Source organism: Agelaius phoeniceus, chromosome Z (assembly GCF_051311805.1).
Source record: "Agelaius phoeniceus isolate bAgePho1 chromosome Z, bAgePho1.hap1, whole genome shotgun sequence".
In the NCBI taxonomy this organism is placed as follows: Eukaryota; Metazoa; Chordata; class Aves; order Passeriformes; family Icteridae; genus Agelaius; species Agelaius phoeniceus.
Window position 1 is genome coordinate 52,871,992 of NC_135303.1, and position 12,897 is coordinate 52,884,888.

A 12,897-nucleotide genomic window follows, 5' to 3' on the forward strand; every position below is an offset into this window, starting at 1 on the left:
TTTTATCTTCTTATGTATTAGCAGGAATTAACTGCATTAAGAATATTAACAAGTCTTGAGGTCCAGGAGCTCCTTACCAGCTTTTCCAACAGAGGTTGGAGAAATTTAAGGAGAAGCTATTTACAACATAAAATAAATGGAAAGTTCCCTTGCAGGCAATACATGAAAGATCCTGCTTCAACTTCACATTGTTTGCAGATCACGTTGGCTTGAGAGATTGTTCATTCACTAGGGCTACAGCATATTTCATGTAAAAGCATGTACTGCTGTTATCACAGCATTTCCTAGAGCTGAGGTGAGGGCTTCAATTATGGCACTGATATCACAGTTGGCTCAAGATGCCAATGCGTGCCCCTGTGAGATAACTGTGCACTTGCAGGGTACACTTTAGGTGTGCAGCAGACTCTTAATTAAGCTCTCTGCCCAGCTGCTCACCAACATGAGAAGAAAGTTCACTTCAGACTATGGGAACATTTTGTTTTGTCCATGCTGGGACTGCCTTTTGGAGTGTAGGTTCTGCCAGCCTTCACTCAGCAGTCACAGTCATCAGGGAACATTAACCTTTTGTAGACTGTAAACACAAACTCTGTACACATGCCTTCCAAAGTATTCATTTGGCTTACAGGCTGGAAAATGCCATTATATTTAAATCATTGGCACTGATCTCATACAATCTAGGTATATACTGTCAATTTGGTTTAATTCTTCTCCTGATTGATTTGTGCCTTTTACCTTTATGATACCAGCACATTCTTGAATATGAAATACCACTTTTTGGGGTAATCAGTCCAGTACACAAAAGCTTACAAAGAAGTAAAAACAGAATCTTGAGAAATGGAGAGTGATTTTAAAGGCAGATTTATATGTTAATATTTGTCTTAGATTTATTTTGAAATTATTTTTCCACATTATTATTTGATTAGCCTGAAATATTTTATGAAGGCACAGAACATAATAGTTCTACCTAAGCAAGAACCAATAATAACATAGGATCTGGCAATTATAATAATTGAAAAAGAACTGAAGCATTTTCCTCCTGGCTAAGAACACAGAGGAAAGGTAGCTGGGAACATGCTGGACTTAAAATCTGGGTTATAATCATAAATGAGGTCAGGTAATGAGTTAAAGAAGCTTGGGCCTTTGGATACAAATGACTTTAAATACAATAAAAGTTTCTTTCAAGTTCCAGATTCTCTACTATTTTAAAATATCATGCTTTCACTCTCTGTGGTAAAGAATCTGAAATGTGAGAGCAGAAACCCAAGTGAATATCTGGACAAATATCATGATCCCTATAGTAATCTTCTTCTAAAATAGGGATGCAGGAAACAAACTTGTGGGAGCATCATTAAATGTCCAGGTGGTAACACACAATCAGATGGAATATGCTCTGTTATTTTTAATTTCTGCTAGTAAGATTACAGAGCTCAGAGTAGTCTGGTGGCATTTAACAGCATGCCCTGAAAAATGCACCTATTGAAATGTTGCTGTCTCTTTTAAAAATATCTCTGGTGCCTGGAAAACCAAACATTAAATTGGAATATACTATCTGCATCCCTGAGAACAATAGAAGGCTTGATTTGTATGAAGCAAGACTGAGCAAAGTAATTATAAGGAAATAGAACTTTCAAGACCCTCAAAGTATAATGAACCTTTTCATGGTGAAGGAGGACAAGATCAGAAAGGCAAACAGAGAATGCTGCCTTATGTAATTTTATTAATTCCGTTATATTAAAAGATAGGAAGTTTCGAAATACAAAATTTGTCTGGGAAGTCCTTATGAAAAGCTGTAATATATATAAGAAATTGAATGAAAACTTTGTCCCATGAGATTTGCAGTCAACTTTCTCAATAAAATTAATCTATAGTATCAACAGATATAATCTCTGATCAGTATCGGAACGCCTGACCCAAGCTCTTGATATTCAAGCTCTTGCAAACTCATTCCACCAGGACAACTGGATGATACATTTGATATGGTTGCAGTCTTATTTATTTTAAAAGAAGCTAGACAATGTAAAATTTTTTTAGGGCACTAGAAATTCAAAAATAGACAGTAGTTTCCTTGTCCAGAGGACAAGTGTTCTTTGAGAGTCTCAAGTGTTTTTCTGTCTGGTATCACACCCAAAGCTTTCAGCTCTTACTCACTGCCTTTTCTTTCTGTGTGCATTTTTGTTGTGTCTCTTTTGACTGTGCCTGAGTCTCTCAGGCATAACCAAACACACAGAGACATGTACTCCTGACTGCACGTAAGATTCCTCTAATGGTTCCAAATGTATCTGTTCATACCCAAAACCTTGCAGGGTCCAGATGACTTCCTTCCCCAGCGTCCTCACGATCTGCATGCAGGACCATTAGTGTATCCTGAGCTGGAAGGGACTGACTAGGAACACTGAAATGACCCTGAGATTAGAGCATGTTGCTAATGACATCAGAATTGTGGGTTTGATCTCTGTATGGACCACTCACTTCATATGGACCTGATGATCCTTGTGAGTCCCTTTCAGTTTAGAATATTCTGTGATCTGCAAAGTCCAACTGCTGGCCCTGCATGGGATACCCCAGGAATGTGCTTGAGAGCATTGTGCAAGTACTTACTGAACTCTGTCAGGCTGATGCTGTGACCACTTCCCTAGAGAGCCTGTTCCAGTGCCCAATCACCCGCTGGGGAAAGAACCTTTTTCTAATATCCAACCCAAAGCTCTCCTGACTCGGCTTCTGCCATTCCCTCAAGTCCTGTCACTGGTCACCAGAGAAAAGAGATCAATGCTTGCCCCTCTGCTTCTCATTGTGATGAAGTTGTAGACTGCAATGAGGTCTCCCCTCCATCTCCTTTTTCCAGGCTAAAGAAGTCAAGTGATCTCAGCTGCTCCTCATAAGGCTTCCTCTCTACATCCTTTACCATTTTCAATTGCTGCAGTCTTTTATTTCAGGAAGTATCTTGGTTTTCCTTTCACCTAAGTTCAGAACCAGGATAAGCTGTATGATGTGCCATGGAGATGTGTGAGAAATGGGGTGGGATGGAGTATGAGAAGGTAAGACAGGTATATCTATGCAAGGTATAGATGCTACAGTGCAGCAAGGAGGGGATGGAGACAGCCCTGTCCTGCTTGACACATCAGCTGGGCTTATTTTGCAGTCAACAGAGATGCATACCTTTGTACCTATGTACCTTTGTCACAGGTAGGTGACAAAGGTACATAGTGCAGGCACACACATTCATCTAAGTTTTCTTCTACTCATTATTTATGAATTACACTGTCCCCTGCAAAAAAGTTCTGCTGCCTGTTTTGCTGTTTTATATGTAAAGTGTGTTTATCATAAAGCAGTCTCATTTGCAGTTTAAGACTTATTGTGGCATCTCTGCTTCCTCTTGCTGTTCCGTGCACTATTGGGGTGTGTGTGTGTGTGTTCATACACTTGTGCATGCTGTCTTGGTGCAATCAGGTGGTAGAAGCTGTTAGACACAAGCTAAGAGCAGTTTCCAGAGAGCTGCCATAGCAAATACCTATTGGAAATCAAAAAGGCTCCTAGACAGCTTTTTTATAGGCTTTGAGTTATTCTTATTTTGAACATCATTAAGACCCTTGCCTGAACAATAATGTAACTCCAAATCCAGACAAGTTCCTGAGTGTAATTGCATAGTTTTACAGGATTGCTTTCTATTAACAAAACTTTGTTACAGCAACTAGTTTTATTGAAGCAGCACTTTATGCCCAGGTATATTGCACTGTTAATGTTACTGAATGTCAGTTAAGCTTCACCTTCCTTATAAATCTATGTATTTCTTCTCAAAACATTTAACAGAAAAAAAAAAGATGAGGTATTATTTGGCTTGTTTAACAAAGCAACACAAGTTCTGTAACCTGAGCAACAGTAACACTACCTGAAACATGTTAAGTGAAGAATCAAAATCAGCTTTCTTTGAAGAAAAATAAAATTATTACTTGCATATAACTTATAACTTTAGTTTATTACTATTCTCATTCCGTGATACTGCCTTTGTTCTGTGAATACAGTACAAAATGGCTAGGAAAACCAAAAGAAAAAACCTTAACACTTGACAGGTTTCCTAAGAAGGTCAAGGAAAATAGGATGTAGTCCCTCCATTGAATACTCCTTATTCCGATGCACGTTGCACATCTTCTTCAGGACAGGATAGGAGGGATGCTGAATTGCTGCAAAACCCCTGTCATCCCTGCAGCTGCCTTCCCATTGCTCCCAGCCCTGACCACACTGCTGCAACTGCCAGGGTACCACACAATGTGTGTTACCCAGCTCACTGCTCTCTGTGCATAAAACATCCTAGCCAAGAGGTAGGCTGGCAAGCAAATGGATGCCAAGACTGATTTCTGACACCTTCATACTGTTTCCGACATGTCCGTGATGTTCATACTTCTGTTTAGCATTAAAGGAGGTTAAAGCTGGGCAGCAGCACAGTCCTCACAAAACAAAGCGCTGGCCACATTTAGCAATGAGAAAAATAAGCTGCATCTTGTGGGTCATTACTTTTCTTCTTAAAACAGCTGTAGCCTATCAGTGCAATCTTACTTCACCTGTTATGAATTCTTCAGATTCATTATTCTACTTTATAGTGTGTCAATATCCACTGAGCTATGTGCCCTGAGATCACAAACCATTGCACTCATAAAAAGCTATTTTAATGCTTCATTCTACCTTCAGGAGTAGGAAATTTTCACATCACTACCCATGAGTCACTAGTGATCAGACTATTTTAACACCTACCCAAAACATTACCTCCCTTGAGTTTATTCTTTCCTCCTGTTGCTCTTGCTAGCACTGATTGAACTTACTGTACTAACGTTTTTTAGTAGAGGTTTTTTCCAACCCCATCAAACTATCGTAGTCAATAGAGAATACATTTTCTGCTAATCCTTAGGAAGAACTAGTTGGTGACAAAAAATAAGATGCAGTTCAAAGAGGATTAAGTCAGTGAGGTGAGGCAGGGAGAACAGAGAGGACTCTTTCACAGCCCTCCTGCTTTCTCTTTTCAAATTGAATGATAAGTCTTAGAGTACATACAGCACACACATTATTCAACACCCTGGAAGGTGATTATCTACTGGTAGAGGTTATGCATTGAGGTCTGTGAGGGCAACATGCCATCATTCATCTGGAGGATAAATACCATTTGCTAGCAAAAGATATCAGCCCTGTTCTTAAAAGGACCACCTGCCAAGGAACCAGCAATACTTACTGAACACAGTGCATCCACCAATGCCTCAGAGAAAAGCAAACTCACAGAGGACAGAGCTGCTTGGTTTCTCTTGGTATTCATATAAAGAACAGGACCATGACACTCTCAGCAAGTGTCCGTGCACCTGTGTTGCAAATGCCATGTAGCACCTTGCTGTGTTGTAGGACAAGTGGCCAGTGATATCACTTTGCTTCTCATTTAGGAAGAAATTCTTCACTGTGAGGGGGATGAATCACTGGAACAGATTGTGCCAAGAAGTAGTGGATGTCCCATCCCTGAAAGAGTCCAAGACCAGGTTGAATGGGGCTTTGTCTAACCTGGTCTCGTGGAAGGTGCCCTTGCCAGTGGCAGGGGAATTGAAATGGGGTGATCTTTAGGTCCCTTCCAGACAATTCTATGATTCTGTGATTCCTCTCTGGAATAAATCAACTGGTTTGGTTTGTTGTTTTTTTTCTGGTATGGATTCCACACAGTTCTCTGAAATGTTACCAGGGCAGTCACCAGCTTTAGTGGACATTTTGTATTTAACAATGAAAACATACCAGGAAAGCAGTGAAGGAAGACAACCAAGGCAGTGTACCATACAGTAAGGACCATTAATAAACACAGACCTGAATACAACTGTGGTTTTGAATACATGAATTTAAGGTAGTTTTAGCTGTAGCCAATTTATAAATATGAGGAAGCAGAATACTGCTGAAGCGGTGTCCTTTAATCATCCCAGGAGAATGGGATGGAATTCCATGCAGGTATCATATCTGAGCTACATGTAGTTTTGTTAATGCACATGGTCCATTCCCCTTCTCCCTCTGTGGCTATCTTTCTTGAGAGACAAATACAGCTTACTGGCCATTAAGAATAATTGAGTTTTCCTGCAAGACAAAGGCAATGGTGTGGGTTCAAGTTTGTTAGTTGTTTGATGCCAGGACTTACATAATGCTTATTTTTCAATATGTTTACCAGAACTCCATCTACTAGTGGATAACATGGGATCAGTAAAAATGAGACAGAACCTTCCATGATCAAATGAAGTCAAAATAAAGCCTCAGAATCTTGGTTTTTATCAGGCATTACCTATCCACTGCTGCATCCACAAATAACTATGAAGTAATTCCTATAATTTAAGTGTCTGAGTACTTTGTCTGCAGGGACAATCACATACTTAAATGTCTTGTGCTTAAATGTCTTCTGCAATTCCTGCTACCCACATTTGCAGCTGAAAAAAAAGAGACCATTGTTTAAAATTTGCTCCTTAAAGTATATGTCCTCAATAGAAGATAACATCTGTTCATTGCATGTGCCACTGTCAGACAAACATGGAGCTTACAGACAGATCTGTACCAATTTCTGCAAATTGAGGCAGAATATGAACCCTTGAAATATTCGCCTGCTTCTGCAATTACTTTTTTTCTTTCACTATTAAAAACAGTTTTAGCTACAGACTGTCTACATCTGATTTGAAGAGGATCTGATGGAATCAGATTCATTTTTTTCTGAAGGAAAAGACAGACTTTTGCTACTCAGCATTTGCTCAGAGCTTGCTGAAGCTGTGAAACTGTTCGGTGAGTATTTCTCTTTTCTCCTTCTAGATAAATATTATTTGGTCAAACAGCTTGCAAAATGTGTTTGAATTGAACAATTGCTAAGCAAGAGCATGGGATCCCAACTCAGTGATTTTCTTGGATCCTTTCTGAATCAGGCTATTCATATTTTTGCTCTGAATTTTCTTGGCCATCCTCATTCCAGATCCTTTTCTTCAATTAAACACTATGTAACTAGAAGAGAAATTGGAGTGAAGCAGAAGATGACCAGCAGCATGTGCCCAGAAATGGGGAAAGCTAGTGTCCAGAAAAGCAGCAACCCTGAGTACTGTCTTGAGAAGTACCCCAAGAGATGACAGAACTCTCATGGGGGCCCAAGGATGCAGCTAATGCTGGTGGAAATGCAGCTAATGCTGATGGATAAGTGAGCAACAGCTGCAAGAGGAAAGAAAATCACCAAGTTCTGCAAAACACACTGTATATCAAATGAACTTAAATTTCAAATAAAAGTGCCCACACCATGATGTATTCATATGGCCACCCAGTTCTCCAAGGGCTTGTATGGAGAAGCCTGCCAGTAGTAGCCCCAGGAGCTCCCACAATTCAATATCAGATATTGATATTGAATCCAGATGTTGCTAAGGTGTTCTAAGGGATTACGCACCCAATGGTACCTACTACATGGCCTGCACAGCAACTTTTGGTATCAGCAAAGTAAAGACAAGGCCATTGGAGATTCAAGAATTCTGGCAGATGCACTATTTGATGTATAATTTGAAAACTACTCTAATTATAATTAATTACATTAATTAACAGAGTGAAAGAGTAATGAGCCCAGAGAGATAGAGGTGAGAACACAACTATCTGCTACAGGTTTTGTTTATTTTATTTACAGGTTTCTGTGTAATGCAAAGTAAATAGAGGAGAAAAATGGGGTCATTTTCCCACCTGTGACCTGTGGAGATTGGTTTACTAAATCCTGTGTGATCAGATGAAAATGTTCATTTTATACATGGGACATAGAAATATTTCCAGTTAATGTCAGGATGAACACGTCTTGGAATTTATACTAGGTTTTGCAGGAGACTAGACATACAATATTGGTGCAACAAAACCTAGAATGTAATCTATTTCAAATTATTTGAGGGTGGAAGTTTTAATTAATTTTGAATTTGGTGTGAATATCATACGATGAAATAAAACACAATCTGAAAAATAACTTTTAGGAAAACAATGAGTAATTAGAAGCAGCTGTGGGAATTTCAGAGCCAGAGAGTGAAATGGTTTCCATGTACTTCTGAGAGCTGAAAAAGGAGCCGAAACAAGAAATCTGTCGGTTCTAAACATGTCAGATAAGTAACAGAAGCAGAAATAGTCAGTTTATCAACATGTCACAAACAGATGTGATTGCAGAGAATACCATCAAATGGGGTTTCCCAATCCAGTTTTCTGTTGTGTTGGGTGACCCAGGCATCACCTACAAACTACAGTGGGATCTCATTGGGTGGTATAGTCCCTGGTTGCAAGCAAAGCCAGCACACCAGGAGGGAAAAAAGTCCTACATCCCAACCTAAGCAGTGAAATTAATACCATGCAGTGCATATTTGCTAGCTGGCAGGTGACATACAGAGCCAAAGAGCACAAACCTTTTTGCCATCTGCAGACAAACCTGATTTTGGGCTGCCCATAATAGTCCCTGCCTACCCCAGATTGCACAGGGACATGCCCTTGGGCCTCCCAGCTCACCCCTGCAGGTCCTGCTGAGAGACTTTGCACGAGATTGTGGCAATGCTCAGAGTCGAAGAGTTGAGATGCCAGGGACAGAGGTTAAGTGTGACCACATGCCTGTAGCACACTAAACCTGTCCCACCCAGCTGCTCAGGGACAGAGAGCTATAGCTCCATCACCCTGTCCCTGAGCAAAGCTGACTTGTTCAGGCTCTGAACAGAAAGCTGAACTGGCCTTGTGGGTTTTCAGGCTGTGGGGGGCTACCAGAGAACTGGATGTGTGCTTGGGTACACACCCAGCCTCTTTTTACAGTCCCCTAAAATGGAAACCAGATGTAACCGGGGGGGAAAAAAATCAAGCTGAAGTGGAAAGATTGAAGGGAATGGGAGACTCAAACTTTATTTTTATTGCTAATATATGCACCTTCAGTCCTGAAAGACACACATTGCACCTTTTTTCTGAATTAAGAGAGGCAGGTGAAAGCATTCAGACCTGCTAGTGGAACACTGAATCTTACAGTTCAACTGTAAGATGCAGTTGAACTGTGTGAACTGATGCTGTAAGAACACTGAATGCAGCACCCAGTAACATCAGTAGGAGGGAGATGTGATTTCCTCCTTCAGGATAGTAGATACATGACTCTTGGGGTTTAGCAAGATACATCCTCAAACAAAACTGTGCACAAGACTAAGAGGCAGTGAGACAGAAAGGTAAAAAAGGCTGTGGGTAAAGACTCTGAAAGTGCCTGGGAGGATGACTGGTAGACACAAACAGGAATTCTATTTTCAAGAGAAAATGCCATTTTGAGAAAATCAAAAACATTCATAAACATCAACCAAAGAGGGAGAGAAGGCCTCTTGGAACCTGGGGAAATGGAGCTTTACAGTCTTTCATGGGAGAAATTAGGACACAAGACACGTGAACAGCAAATGCTCAGAGAAAAGAAATCTCTTAGGAAGTGTAGTTTAATTTTTGAAATTACTCAAAATGTGTTGTTACACTTTCAACAGATGTAAGTGAAGCATATTAATTATGAATCACTCATTCAGAACTTTTTGCTCCACAGTAATCATTTTTTTCCACTTTTTCGTAGAATCATAGAACCATCTGGGTTGAAATGGACCTTAAAAGTCATCTATTTCCAACTCCCCTGCTGAGGTTAGGGACACCTTTCACTGGACCAGGTGAAAGGTGGCTTGTCACTCAGGACACCATCCAATCTGACCTTGAACGCCTCCAGGGATGGGCCATCCGCAGCTTCTCTGGGCAAGCTGTTCCAGCACCGCCCTCACAGGAAAGAACTTTTCCCTAATACCTAATTGAAAGCTACCCTACTTCAACTTAAGGCCATTCCCCCTTATCTTGTCACTATATCCTCTGTAAAAAGGATAATAAAGTTCCTCTCTATGTTTCTTTAGGCTCCCTTCAGAAATTGGAAGGCCACAATTACATCACCCCAACTTCTTTCTTCCAGGCTGAACAATCCCAACTCTCTCAGTCTTTCCTCACAGGAGAGATGCTCCATCCCTCCAGTCACCTTGATGGCCTCCTCTGTACTCACTCCAGCAGGTCCATGTCCTCCCTGTGCTGGGACCCCAGAGCTGGATGCAGGGTTCCAGGTGGGCTCTCACCAGAGCACAGCAGAGGGGCAGAATCCCCTCCCTCCCCTGCTGCCCACGCTGCTCTGGATGCAGCCCAGGACACGTTTGGCTCTCTGGGCTGGGAGTGCCCATGGCTGGGTCATGTCCAGCCTCTCACCCACCAGCACCCCCAAGTCTTTCTCACAGGGCTGCTCTCCATCTGCTCACCCCCAGCCTGTGCTGATAGCAGGTTTTGCCCCAAATCAGATGCAGCACCTTGCACTTAGTGTTCTTAAACTTAATGAGATTCACTGAGTCTTCTTCATGAGATTCACTTAGGCCCACCTCTCAAGCCTTTCCAGGTCCCTCTGGATGGCATCCCATCTTTCAGGTGTGACTGCACCACTCATGTGCAGCTGCAGATTTGCTGAGGCTGCACTTGATCCCCTTTGTTTTGTATGGAAATTCAATCCTGCCTCATACAAGACAGAAATTTTAATTTTGACTATGCTTTATGCAGGCTTTATGTCCCAATTTGTTAACAATGCCCTTAGAGAGGAGCCTAGTAGTATGACTTATATGGGTATTCCAGCAGAAAGGAAAGAGTAGCACTAAGAGAGGACTAAGGATTTAAGCATTGGAATGCAGGGGTATAGCAGGGCTCCCTTATCCAGGAAAAGTGCCCTCTTAAAGAAATATTTAGATTTTGGCATTATTGTTAGGCATTTTTTCAATGAGATTTGAGCTACTAAACATTTATCTTTGGTTAAGTGGGAGAGGAAAGCTGGCAGCTGCATGCCAGGCAGCACAGTGGGAGAAAGGGCCACAGTCCTCCCACACCCTGGGATACTCCCTGTCTCAAGGCTGCTGTCATAAGAAGCACTGTGGAGTTAAATGTTTTGCAAGGTGAGCAGCTGGAGGAGAAGTAGGAAGAGTACTTGGGATAGATAGGTATCAACGCATCATTTAGGGCTGTAGTTACGGCAGGGAATTTTATGAGAGCAAGATGGATAAGAACTTGCAAGCAGGCATTGTTATGCTGAAAGGGGAAAGTAACATACATGGTCCCAATACATATGTTTACACCTGTTTGAAGCAGGTTTACAAACAGTGGTAATTCTTACATTATTCTTTTAGAGTCTGGCCTAAATACAGGCTGCCTGAACTTTGCATGGCATGGAAGTCCTATGACTCCCTGCCTGAGCTGAATCCCGGCAGCCATATGTACCAGTCTGACCCTGAAATATCTGGCCCTGAAAGGGATCTTTGTAGGATGCCTGTGTATTATATACCACTGACTCTTGAGATTTAGTTATGTAACTTGCTGTTTCCTTATATGTAGCGTGTTTGAGAACTCCACAAACCCAAGTGACTAAAAATGTCAGGTGATAATGTACCCTTTCAAAGAAAGGTATGCAACCCTGCCACTCCTGAAGCTACGCAGCACAACACTAATTAGCCTTTATATTATAATTTAGTTTCATATGTCCTTCCCCAGCTGGGTAAGTGAATCTCAAACTAGAATTTTCAAGAAAAAACACAGGGATTTCATCAGTACTTTTATGAAGTACCTGGATCACTGATATTACAAACTGTGAAAAACAACACCTCGCATGATGTGTGACTGAATACCTTCTCCAGTAATCATTCAGATTAATTTCTTGATCGATGTCCTGCATTTCACTTAGCCTCTTGAATGAGCAAGTCACATGGCTTCCTTCTTTTCTCCTGGAAGAGCATCCATATCTAAGAGTGATAAGGAGGGGGGTGGATATGAAGGGGAAAAGATTACAGAACAGTTTGTTGCTGCTACAAGATTGCTTGTCTTCTAACTTCGGCATTTTTTTTTCCTGTACAAAAGAGAACAAAGGCAGAAGCACCCATCGTCAGGTGTTCCAGAGAGAGCCAGTAAGTGGTCAGGAATGAAAGACAGTCAAGGGAACAGACAGTGGCAGAAAACATACTGAGTAGTATAGAAATACTTAGACACATGCAGAGTGTCTTCTACAGAAATGTAACTAAATTGGTAATCAATGAAGCTTTTATAATGCATGGTCTTAAAATAGGGCCCTGGGTCAAACACAGGCATTGAGGTCCTGCCTAGCAAGTAGGAATTTTTCCCCTTTTATGAGACTTGGAAAAACAACAGCAGTCTCAGTGGTACTGATCTCTCAACACTGCTGGGTAAAGCATTCCCCTGCTTCAGTCTGGCCATGAATGCATAATTGCCCAGTCAGCCCAATGTCATCACTTCCCACATCTTACAGCTTTGTCATAAAAAAGTCTAGATCTTTGTTCTCTGCCAACCAACACAACTGCAGGAAAAAAAGGAAGATTATTTCTACTACAATATTTAGAAACACGTGTTTCCTCTTGTTTAACTTTCAGCATATGCCAGCATAATTACATAAGGCTGCATCAGCTGTGTAATGTGACATGAAGTTGCATAAGACAGAATGCCTCATGCAGTGTGCTGCATCATCCAGGAAATATGAAGAACTTCAGTCAGGAAAACAAGTAATTCTCAAGCAGAACATTTAATCCAACACAGTCTATGCATAATTTTCAATAATACTGTCATTCCCTCTTCACGTGGGTCATTCCAGCAAAATAATAACTACTATAACCAGTAGCTTTTTCCCCAGTCATGATCTGGGCTTCAGTCTGCTGTTCAAACTGAGTAATTCTCCTGATTCACAGGGCAACATCTCCAAATCTAATATTATATTGGACTAGTGGATCTCAGCAGAATGATAGTAGCAAGTGTTATTTGTTATGCCACATACATACCTATCCCAAATGCTCTTTCATTTTTAAGTCCAGGGCCATA

General features: G+C 41.1%; 1 long non-coding RNA gene across 1 annotated transcript in view; it reads left to right on the top strand.

The window, feature by feature from the left end:
- Window positions 1-12,897, top strand: part of LOC143691984 (uncharacterized) — a 48,985-nt gene that overhangs the window by 19,943 nt on the left and 16,145 nt on the right. Inside the window, exon 3 of the long non-coding RNA XR_013179815.1 lies at window positions 6,648-6,780. This is a non-coding gene — a long non-coding RNA (uncharacterized LOC143691984). The remainder of the gene's footprint in view (window positions 1-6,647; window positions 6,781-12,897) is intronic.